Raw genomic sequence first — 12,238 nt, forward strand, 5'->3', positions numbered from 1 at the left:
AGAAAAGTTGACTCATTGGAAAAGACTCTGATGCTGGGAGGGGTTGGGGGCAGGAGGAGAAGTGGACGACAGAGGATGAGATGGCTTGATGGCATCACTGACTCGATGGACGTGAGTCTGAGTGAACTCCGGGGGTTGGTGATGGACAGGGAGACTTGGCGTGCTGCAATTCATGTGGTTGCAAAGTGTCAGACACGACTGAGTGACTGAACTGAACTGAACTGAACTGATAGTTAATTTACAGCATCGTATTAATATTAGTTATATGGGAAATGAATGCCTTTATACATACACATGTATCCATTCTTTCTTAGGTTCTTTCCCCATACAGATTATTACAGACTATTGAGCAGAATTCCTGTGTGGTACAGTAGGTATTGTTGATTATCTATTAAATAAAGTAGTATACATATATTAATCTCAAATTTTATCCTTCTCCCACCTTTCCACTTTGGTAACTATAATTATTGTTTTGATGGAGGGAAGTGTCTATAGGCATTTTCTGGATCAGTCTGTGCTTGTGAGAGTGGAGTGGCCAGGGAAAGCAAACCTGAGAGAGACTCATTTGAGATGACGGTAAGTGTTGAGAAGGACCTGGCCATGCAAAAAGCTGGGAGAAAAACATTGTAGATGTGGGAAGTAGCCCCTGCTAAGGACCAAGGTAACCAAGTTTAATAAATGGCTACCCTTCCCCTGCCAGTATTCCTTCCATGCTTGGAACTTGGCCTACAGGTCAACCACCATGACCTCATCCCATGCTTTAGTTGTTAGTTAGCAGCAATGAGCCACGTCAGCCTTCCCAAGAAGGGAGAACCTAGGGCTATCACGAGGCTGAATATGCTCTGGACTCAGGGACATGTACAAAAACTGCTTATCACCAGGAGTATCTGGTGCCAGTGGCACCACCAATGCCTCTGACTATCTCCATGTACTTGTTCTCAGGAGTAGAAACTCCAAGAACTGATAGAGCAAAGAAACAAGTAATGAATCTTGTTTCATCTTGCCCTATGTGATTCCCACGGCCCTTTGACCACACTGCTCTCTGCCCAAAAACTCTTTCCTCTATTCCTTCTTCAAATGTGGCTTGTGGATAACTTCCACACCTGACTCTGAAGCCTGGTTTCTGGAACTCAATTAACAATCAGCTGGTACCGAGAGATTTCCAGCCTTGTCCTGTGTTTCTGTCCTTTATCTCCAATCAGATTCATAAAGCAAAGTCCTGAAAAAAACAAAAGTGTGATTGTAACCCTGTCAAGGCCTTTGAATCTCCAAGGTCCTAGAGCATCAAAGAGGGAACACATCCGTTTCATCCAGGCTAGTCTCAGACCCCAGCCTCGCTCAGCCAGGGGTTCCCTGAGGAAACATAAGACACTTATCTAAGTTACCAGAAGGATGAGAAAGGAATGTTTCTCACTTGAATACAGGTGCATGTTATCCAGTTACCCAAGTTCTCTGTTGTATGAATGAGGAGCAGGAGCTCTGGGGATTCTGAGTTGGGAGTGAGTCAGTCACCACCTGCAGGACTGCCTCCTGGGGTCACTACAGCAGGGTCTCCCCCACTGTGCCTGGAACCCAGAAGAAACAGACCTGAATATTGCTTTCCTGCTGGTACATGAAGGCAGGTCTGATGATAAAATCAGAACCAGACTTCAGGGGCAAAGGTAAAGGACCTTCCACTCTGGTGCTTGCAGACATCTGAGACCTACCCAGCAGTGGATGCAATTGAACTTTCTCTCATCTTTCCCTTCCTGGAAGTCTCCTAGCCTGGGAACCAGAGTTCCTTGGTCCCAAGTCTTCACTAACTTACCTGCAACCTTAAGGTGAGTCATACACCCCAGGGTACAGTTTCCCATCTCTTGGATGAGGGAGACTGGACTTGCTCCAGAACACTTCTTCCAGACTGAGGCTCAGTGCCAATCAGTGGACAAGTGGCTCAGAGGTGGGTATTGCTGAGGATGCTGAGGCTGCCTCTGGTGGGCAGGGGGCTATAACTGTCTGCTGATGATCATGGTTCCTGGGCTCAGGACTGGGAGTGGTAGACCACTTGGCACACAGCTGCTGTGACACCAGGGAACTTAGAGGCCTTGCCCACTGGAACTTACCATCATTTGGGTTCTGTGGGATGAGATCAGGTAGTTATAAGTCAGAAGTTACCAGTGGGGAAGCTTGTAGATTCCTCAGCAGAACCCAAATTAGGCTAATGAATCATCTCTCCTAAGAAACTCTGGGAACAAGATATGCCAGGACTCTTAGACAAATTTTGTAGTATTTTAACTACTGTTTAGAGTAGGTCATATTTTGGATGACCTTACATTTGCTCTCTGGCTTGGGATGATACCCACAGTTAGAGTGGAATCAAAGGGCTCCTGGGGGAGACTGTCCCTCTCCCCGTGACTCATTAGCAGTGAGTACAGCTTTATCCCCTCCACATCTGGAGTAGAAATTAAAGCAGGAGGGAGGCAACCTCCAACTTTAACAGGAAGACTCTGGTAGATCTGGCCATCAGGTAGGCACTATTTGTTTCCCAGTGCTTCTTCCTTCCCTCCTGGATCCTGTACAAGCTGCCCCCCTCCTGGTTATTTGGTTGGGAATTCCTCCTCCCTTCTCTGGCATATATCCATTCAGTCTCACTTGTGGCTTCCTCTCTACCCAGCCCCTATCCCTCAACTGCAGATGGAAATGAAGAATGGAAAACCCATGAGGGGTCTGCCCAGATAATTCTTTCTAAAAATGTCTGCATTCCTTCTCCTTCCAGACCCTGTCCTGAATCATCAAGATACCCAACAAGATGACTCAGTGGCTTAGAAGGGGAGTGGAGATGCAGATAGTGTTGGAGGTAAGGTTGTCAGGTATGGGGGAATGGTTTTCAGATGACAAGAGAAGAGTAGGAGTAAGGAGCATGTGGTCCTCCAACCACTCACTCATTGGGGACCTGCCTGAATCTTCTATCTTAGGCTCCTCAGGGTATCACTAAGACAGAAGCTTCATTCTATAAGCTTCTTACTACAAAAGGATTTCAAACATAACATATGTAAGAAAGAGTATCATGAACCCTATATTTCATCATTCAGCCCAATAACTTAAAAACTAACCTCTTAGTCCCACACGTTGTCATAGACTGGAGACTATGCCACATCAATGTGGTAGCCAATTGAGTTCCTGGTGAAGACGTTCTTGATGTGCATCAGGTCTTTCTCTTCTTGCTATGTTCTCATTTGTGGTGGGGGAAGGGAAGGAGGAAGAGGGAGAATAAGAGAGAAAAAGATGGAGAGGATAATCCCATCATGAGGGACCTCCATCAAAACCTTATGTCAGCTTGCATAACTCCCAAAGGCCCTACTTCCTAATACCATCACTTTGGGAGTCAAGGGTGAACAAAATTCAATCCATAGCACCTATGCAGATCTGTTTTAAATCAAGACAGACCATCATTTCATTCTCTCTTTTACTCCATATTCATTTTTCCTAAAGTGTTTTAGGGACGAGATGAACATTTCACAAAATATACAAAATGAGTATTTGGGGTAAAATGATAGGATCTGGAAAAAATGCTCTTTTGTTCCCAATAAAATTAACATCTAATATCCAGTCCATGTACAAATTTCCCTGATTCTCAAAAAGCGGTTTTCACAGTTTATTGAAAGAATGTAGTTTATTGAAAGAACTAGACTGCTAGCTCTCTTAAGATAAAGACTACTTTTATCTTCACAACTTTGACTTTGAAGCCTTTAACCCAGAACCTAGCACACAGTTCTTCCTTGTATGTTTGTTGGATGCTATAAAATATCTTGTGGATGCATATGACATTTCTTCCAATACTGAAACCATGAAATTAAAGTACTGCTCTGCCCTAAATCTTTGATGCAGACTGACATCATAGGTGCCCCTGATGTCTGCCATTAGACCCACTCCCTAAGGCCAGTTGTATGTCCCTGAAGTCTTCACTTTATCATCATCCTAGCAAACTCCTCTCCAATGAAGACAGCAATGCATATCTCATGAAGTGGCTAGGAAGATGACATGAAACCACGAATGTCGAGCATGGCCCTTAGTATCCATTTTTAGGATGTTCTTAATGGTTTTTTTCTCCAAGTAGGCAAGGTTCTCCGTCTTCTTAGATGCCCATGCAGATCAGTTTGGTTTCCCAGCCAACCATTAAGGAAGCAATTACAGTTCAATTCTCTGTATTCTGTGAAGTTTCAAAGTCCACTAGCCAAGGACACTGATGAAGGTAAAGATTTTATTGAGATCTTTGTGTTTTTTTTCAGACCTATTATTGGCCTAAAGGGCTAAACTAGGGCATGTCAGAGCATATAGAACGAGGGGCTCCGGGTCACCACTACATACTAAGAACCTGAGCTTCCCTGAGTCCTTGGACCCAGGAAAGAAGCATGAAGTGGCTTGTGCTCCTCAGGCTGGTGGCCTTCTCAGATTGCATAGTCATGTAAGTATGAAGACTGTAAGCCACATCATCTACCTTTCTGTGGTTTTTCTTTTCATCTGATTATTGGTCTACTCATCAGGTTTAGAAGGGAATGGAATATTTCCCTGGCAATCTTAAAGTTCGACACTTACTTATTGATAAGCACCTTGCTATAGGAACTGTAGGACCCAAGGTTCTTGGTGTAGATTTGCATAGTTGCACAACTCTTGGGGTCCAGTCATGTCATGACCTATTGAAATTGGAACTCCTTGCAATTGTTCAGTGCACAGTCAATGCAGATGTAGGTGTGGTCCTGTGGAATAGCACTTTTCTACATTTTATTTAGCATGTCCTCTGTGTTCCCTCTCTACTTCAGTGTGTATATGTCTATGTCTGCATCTCTGTATCACTATCATTTCTCTCTCCATCCCTTTGGAAGTCTCTGTGAGTACATTTCTCTCTGTGGTGTTTTCTTTTAACTTTTCTTTTAATTTTCTACATTTTCTGAACTTGTTCCCTATCTCCTGGGTTCTTCTTTCAACTCTCTCTTCTCTTTCAACTAGGAGAAAGATTGGGAGAGCTATTTATACACTGTTTTATATCTGACAAGCAGTGTGACCACAGCCAATTTACAAACCTCTTGCATTTCAAATTCCTCCCTTGTAAAAGAGGATAGGAATCCCCCTTCTACCTCTTTCCTTGAATTTCCATGAGGAGGATACAGTGGGACTGCAACAGCAGTGCTAATGGCCGTCAATGTTGAGACTTCCTATTTATCAGATACCTTATATCTATCACTTCACTTATCCCCAAGATATCCTATTTGGAGGGTTTGAATCATTACATTCCACCATTTTACCAGAGGGGAGACTGAGACCCCATAGGGTCATATGGCTTACCCAACATTACAGAACAGAATCTTTATTCAAACCTACGTCTTTGCCATGGAATATGCATAAAATTCTTATAATAAGATGACTCATAAAAATGATTAGAAAATACACAGTGCCATTACAATGACAGTTATACCTTAACACTGACAGCTAATTGTAGCATCTTCTTTGTTTTCTTAGTCAAATGTTCAGTGAAAGAATACCTCTAAGGAAAGTGAAGACCATGAGAAATACCTTCAGTGGAAAAAAACATGCTAAACAATTTCCTCAAGGAACATGTTTACAGACTGTCTCAGATTTCTTCTCATGGCTCAAATATAACTATTCACTTCCTGAGGAACATAATGGATGGGAGAGTTTTGGGAATATGGTGCTCCACAGCATCTCCTGGTGCTCTAGCCTAGAACTGGGGCTCATCTGGAGGTGCCATGTGGGATGTTGGGGATGGGGCTCCTGCAGAAGGCAGAAACACTGGGCCAAAGGGGCCCCACACAGAGAAGGCACTCTCATCCTCAACTGTTAGTCTTGGTGACTGGGCCCAAAAATTACCAGGTGGCAAGTAAACATCCATTTCTGTGTTAAAGATGTGTCATTAGTTTGAGGGAGATTGTTCCTTCTGAGCAGAAGGCAATGATGACCCACTACAGTACTCTTGCCTGGAATAACCCAAGGACAGAGAAGCCTGGTAGGCTGCAGTCCATGGGGTCGCTAAGAGTCAGACATTGAGCAACTTCACTTTCACTTTTCACTTTCCTGAATTGGAGAAGGAAATTGCAACCCACTCCAGTGTTCTTGCCTGGAGAATTCCAGGGATGGTGGAGCCTGGTGGGCTGCTGTCTATGGGGTTGCAAAGAATTGGACACGACTGAAGCAACTTAGCAGCAGCAGCTACAGCAGCAGCTCCTTCTGCACTAAGGAGGTCAACTAGTTACAGATGAAGTGTGAACCATCTCTGATCAGAAGGTAGAACCAACTGCAAAGCAATTGTGAATAACCAGGAAGAGGAATTCAGTTTGCACAGATGCAAGAACCACAGCAGTAAAAAGTTACTGAACCCAGATTCCATGTAAGGCCATAAGAATCTAGCACAGTGCTTACTGTTTTTAGATTCGAAAAAGGGCTTATGTTGTCTTCAAGAATGCCCATATCAGCCTGAGAGATAAGCAAAGAGTAAATAGATGTCAAATGAAAGGGTCACTTGTGTGGTGTTGATCGATTGTGGTCTGAGTTTAGAGTCAGTGCCTGGGGTTGATCAAGAAGGACCTCCTGGAGAATGGGGTGCTAAGGCTGGGTTTGAAGAGACTACAGAATTTCTCAAATGAAGGCACCAGGACTTCCCTGGGTGTCCAACGTTCCTGGAGGTCCAGTGGTTATGCCTCTGTGCTTTCAATGCAGGAGGTACCACTTCAATGTCTGGTCATAGAATCAATATCCTGCATACAATGTAGCACAGGAAAAAAAATATCAAATGTAAAGACCTCTGTGATCAAAGTCTGTGAGCTTCACAGTGGTTGGAAAGTGATCTCAAGAGATATATGACACCCAGAAGGAGACATCAGTGTGGGAAGAGAGGGTAGCCAGTTCTGCAGTAACCCACTCCCTCCTTCTCCATGTAGATGCTCTACATGGGTAAAATCACCATTGGAATTCCCCTCAGGAATTCCAGGTTATCTTTGACACATGATCATCTGACTTGTGGGTTCCCTCCTTCTTTTGCCCCAGTCCAGCCTGTCATGAGTACAGACACCCTGTACCCGGATCATCCTTCACTTGCCCTGCCACCCTGTTTCCACCCTTGGCACCTGATTAGACTCATCTCTAGTGTCTGCAGATACACAAGTTAGGTTCAGACATTACAAGTATTCCACCTTCCAGCCTACCTAAAAGACCTTCAGGATCGCCTACGGATCTGGGAACATGAAGGGATTTCTTGCTTATGACACCATTCGGGTAACGTGTAAAGAGAAGCTGAGTCAGGACTGGCTATGGAGTGACCCCTGCTTGCAAAACAGATGCAGGACCATCTGGCAGGACCCTTCCTGGCCTAACTCCCATAAACATTGGCCATCTTACCCACAGGATCCTGTCCCTTGGGAGGCAGTGCCCATGGTGACACACAAGCAAATGGATTAGCAAGCCCAGAAAGTGGCTTGAGGTTTGGACTTGCAGCTCCTCTGCCCATGAGCAGTTCAAGGTTCATTTTGGTGGGAGCAAGTTGAAGGGAAAAAAGCACCCACTTTTATATTCACAGACTGTTCCTGGCACTTTCAGGTAATAATTGGTTTAATCCTGCAACAACCCCACACAGCAGGTGGTCTGATTAGCTCATGAGACATATGAGGAAACTGAGGTGCAGACGTCAAGGGCCTTGCTGAGGTCACACGTGGTAAACGGTGGATCTGGGTTGGCTTTTCAGGACTGCAGTTGCTGTAGGGTGTTTAGGGACAGGATAAACCTGATCTAGGGACCCTGGGGGCAGTCAAGGGATTCAGGTATCCATAGTGGGAAACTGGAGGCCAAGGAAATCAAGGGGCCTGATAAATGAGTTCTCACTCTAGGGTGCCTTTGAGAGTCTAATAAAACATATGGCCTGCCTCCCCAAAGTACTTGAGTAGTTCCCCCCTCTCTCTTTCTCATACACACTCACACAAATATACACATATCCCCAAAAGTGAATTTCCCAGGCAGTAGTTTCATAGATCCCTGCAAGTAAGATTGTGTTTTTGGCTTCTGTCTTCCTAGACAGATACAGAATCCACAGTATCTTACAAAGAATTCAGTCCATTCCTGTCATTATGTCATAGTGATGCCAGAGAAGGCTACTTGATCTCGACTCATTTTGTCCACGAGGGGGCACCAGTGGGTCCTGGCCTGACTCTTGGTTGCCCCACCGGGACAGAAGCCACAAGGCCAATTTGACGCACTCTGGTGGTGTTTTTCAAAGGGGCAGATGTTTTAAAATTCACAGCCTCTCACAAATGGAACCCAAATTCCCCTCCCAGCTTGGTCTAACCGTCTGAGGTCCACCAAAGTCACAGCCCAGCCTCAATTCTCTGAGGATTTAATGGCAATGCACCCCAGCCCAGTCCTAGCCCCACTTCACATATCTGTAAGTGGGAACATTCTTCTCTCCCACAGATCAGGGACCTTGTAAGTACTGACCAGCTGTTCGGTCTAAGCATTGTGGAATACGGGTGTGAGGGTGCACCTTTTGATGGTATCTAGGGCTTGAACTACCCCAACATATCTGTCTTTGGAGCTATCCTCATCTTTTCCAACCTGAAGAATCAAGGTGCCATTTCTGAGCCTGTTTTGCCTTCTACTTGAGCAAGTAAGACTCAGATGGACCATCCCTTTCTCCAAATTAGCTGTAAGATGCTTTCAGTTGCACAAAAATTATAGAACATTTGACAAAGAAGAAACCTGAGAGATAATCTAACCCAGGATAAATATAGCCCCAGGGCTGTACTTGGCTTCACCACTGGCTTTTATAAATAACATTTTATTGGAACACAACCCTGCTCCTGGACTAAAAACCAGTAACTTGGTCTAGGGGGGTGAGTGAGGAGGAAGACTAATGGAAGGCAACAGGAAACAAGTTGGAGGAAAAAGCAATATGATTTGCTTATGAATTTGATCAGGAAGGAAGGACAAGGATGGTGGATATCTTTCCTTCCTCATTAGCTTTCCACTGGGCACCCAGGACCAGCTACCCATTTTGCAGGAGCCAGTGAAAAATAAAAGTGTGGGACCCAAACAAACATGTGGGATCCCTTAAGATTTAAGAAATATTAGGAATTTCAAGACAGGGAGAGCAGAGCTGGGGTCCCTTCTGAGTGTGAGGCCCTTGGGACAGTAGAGGTCACAGGCCAGTGGAGCCAACTCTGGGTGACTTGAACCCACACCCTTAGAACTCCCAGGCTTTGATTTTCCTGAAAAATGACAAGCTGGACAAGGAGAAAGCCATTAAGCTTCAGCATCGTGTCCTCTGAGTGTGTCTGAGCACTCAGGTTGCAGGAGGTAGAACATCTTCAGAAGATATAGTGGGTGGAGCCCAGCCAGGTGTCTGTTTCTAACCTCCTCTGTGCCACTCATTAGCCAGTAACTGACCTCAGTCTGGATGTCAATCACTCCTAGACTCGATTTCTGCATCTGTACATGGGGACCTTATTAGGGCCTTGATGGGTGGACCAGCACAGCTCTCAGACAGTGCTGTTGCTACTCTCCTCCAAGGATTCCCTTCCCCTGTCTTCTCTCTACACAGGCAGGGCGAAAGGCAGTGTGGTGATGTTTGTTGGGGTGGATAAATCCTACTAATAATGAGCAGTCAACTGGGTACCATTGATCCACACGAGCAATTGAAGTATACACATGGACAGGTAAGCCTCTGCCTCTGAGGGTCACCCCAAGTGATGCTCCTGCTACTGTACATGGACACAGGCAGACACACACAAATACACTCTCAGACACAAAGTCACACATAAATATACACCACCCACAATGACACAGACACACAGACACATGGAAATACACAAGCAGACAGATATAAACATACACAGAGACACATATAAACACGCATAGCTAGTCAGACACACACAAGCACTCACAGAGACACATACAAACACACACACAAACACATATACCAACAAACACACAAGCAGATAGATATGCAAACAACCAGTGGGTTCATAATCCCCAGTCCTTCTGACCAGGGCTCTGACCAGGGTCCTAAAAGGGTCTGGAGAGGTCTGTGCATCTGGGAGAGGATTGCTCCCACTGCCCTGTTAGGCATGGAGCATGGTTAGAGGACTCGACAGTGTAGTGAAAAGAGGATCAGGGAGAATTTCTCCAGCCTGAACAGAGGTATAAGATGACCAACTGTCCAGGGCTACCTGGGACCAAGGAAGTTCTCAGTACAGATAAATGTCACTTTAAAAACAGGGAAAGTCCTGAGCAAATGGGGAGAACTGGTCTCCTAAGGGAGCAACTACTGAGCAATGTAGAGAGACTTGCTGAAGTCTTAAGATGTGAAAGCAACTAATAAAAAAGGCACCCCATGTTCATGGGCACACAGTGGGGCAGGGGCTATAACAGAGAATCAGGAAGGTGGGATCCAGGAGTGACCTGAGGACAAGAGGAATAATTGATAGGATTCTATATGATACCCTCAAACAAAAGCTGACCCATCCTTTGGAATTTCTGTGGGCTAGTCATGTATTTCCTGGCTAGGGTCTCAGGGTCTGAGCTGGTTGTAGGACCAGTGCTGGCAGACATCCTGGGCTCCCAGAGGATCCCCTCTCTCCCACCTCTGCTGCCCTCTCAAATCTCCATCTTCACTCTGCGATTGATCCGTTATTTGTTCCCCACAAGATACAGCTCTCTGGATGTTTCTCATTCATTATTTTCACAGTCTTCATTCACTCACTAAACAGACAAGCCTTGAACATCCACTGTGTGTCATGCACTTTAGGGAGGAAATGAGAATTAAACTTGCCCTCACATCTAAGAAGGCAGATGCACAGGAAATGAGACACACACATAGTGAATTGTGACTTTGGTACATGCTAGACATAAGGAAGTGTCTACAGAGACTGTCAAGAAAGGATACTGATAAACACTGGGAGAAAGACTTCCCTGAAACCATGACAATTAAGCTGGAATCTGGAAGATGAGAAGAAATTTGCTAGTCAAAGGGGAGGGGGCTCCTCTAGGAAGGAAGACCAGCTTGTGTCAAGGTCCAAAAGAGCCTGGTGTATTCAAGAACTGCATTCAAGAATGTCAAGGAAGATGCCGTGTTGGGAGCAAAGGAAAAGAGGGCAAGAGACAAAGGGCTGTTTAGAAGACAATCAGGAAGGGGGCAGCTCTGGGGAGACTCAGAGTAACCTTGATGCCTGCTTCGTCACACTGTCTCTCAGCATCTCCATGAAAAGAAAGGTTATTGCTTGTTCGGCAGCTGCAAGGCCCTTTTTGATACTGGAACATCACTGATCCTTGGCCCAAGAAGACTGGTCAGTAACATCCAGAAGCTCATCGGTTCCATGCCACGGGGTTCTGAGGTGAAGTGTCATGCCCCAGGGTCACTCCCAGTCTCCACACACAAGAAGGATCTCCAGGGCCACCCTCTCTCTCTAATAGCACTATGTTTCTTGTTTTGGTCAATACCGTGTCCTCTATTATCTTCACCATCGATGGTATCAACTACCCAGTCCCAGCTCAAGCCTACATCCTCAAGGTGAGGGGAGAACCCTGAAAGGTGGTTTTCAAATAGGAACTTGCAGGAACCCTTTGGCTGCAGCTGGGAGGAGGGCGCCTTCTGCAGGCCAATTCACACTATTGCACATGATGCAGAGACCTGGGGCTGGCTAGAGCCTCCCACAAGAACTACTTGAGAGTAAAGGGCCACCTGAGACACTGATCATCTTAAAATAAATGTGGAGACACCACGCCATGCTGGCATGGTGGGAGTCACAAGGAGAGTGGAAACTCAGGTCCTCAGTGTTCAAAGAGCTTCAGTTCAATCTGAACCCTCAGATGAATGAACATGGAAAGTCAGCTCCAGCAGTCCTTGAAATAAGTCATGTGACAAGGAGAATAGCTGGGGACAGTCCCAGTGTGCTGTCCCACCATAGGGATTAACAGTCTCCCTTCCCTTCTCACAGTTTTCCTGGTTTGGATGATAAATTATATGCTCACCCGAGTTCTTGAATGCATCTTCCCCTAACTCTCGCTGGGAACCCGCTTTGTGAGTCAGGCTCCCTGACCCCTCTGCGGGGAGGCTGGATTCTAATGTGAATAAAGGGTGCACAGTGACTGCTCAGCCCAAGCACAGGGTGGAGGCTTCATGTCAGCTCACTAGGGGAGTTTAGAGCTGGCTGATGGGCTCAAAGAAGACTTTGAAAAAGGAAGGGAATTTCAGGAATTC

General features: G+C 45.5%; 1 pseudogene; it reads left to right on the plus strand.

Annotated features, from left to right (window-relative positions):
• Positions 1 to 4,391: 4,391 nt before the first annotated feature.
• The window catches only part of LOC104983229, a 9,119-nt pseudogene continuing 1,272 nt past the window's right edge, over positions 4,392 to 12,238 (plus strand).

The sequence above is a fragment of the Bison bison genome, unplaced genomic scaffold (genome assembly GCF_000754665.1).
Source record: "Bison bison bison isolate TAMUID 2011002044 unplaced genomic scaffold, Bison_UMD1.0 scf7180017862121, whole genome shotgun sequence".
Taxonomy (NCBI): Eukaryota; Metazoa; Chordata; class Mammalia; order Artiodactyla; family Bovidae; genus Bison; species Bison bison.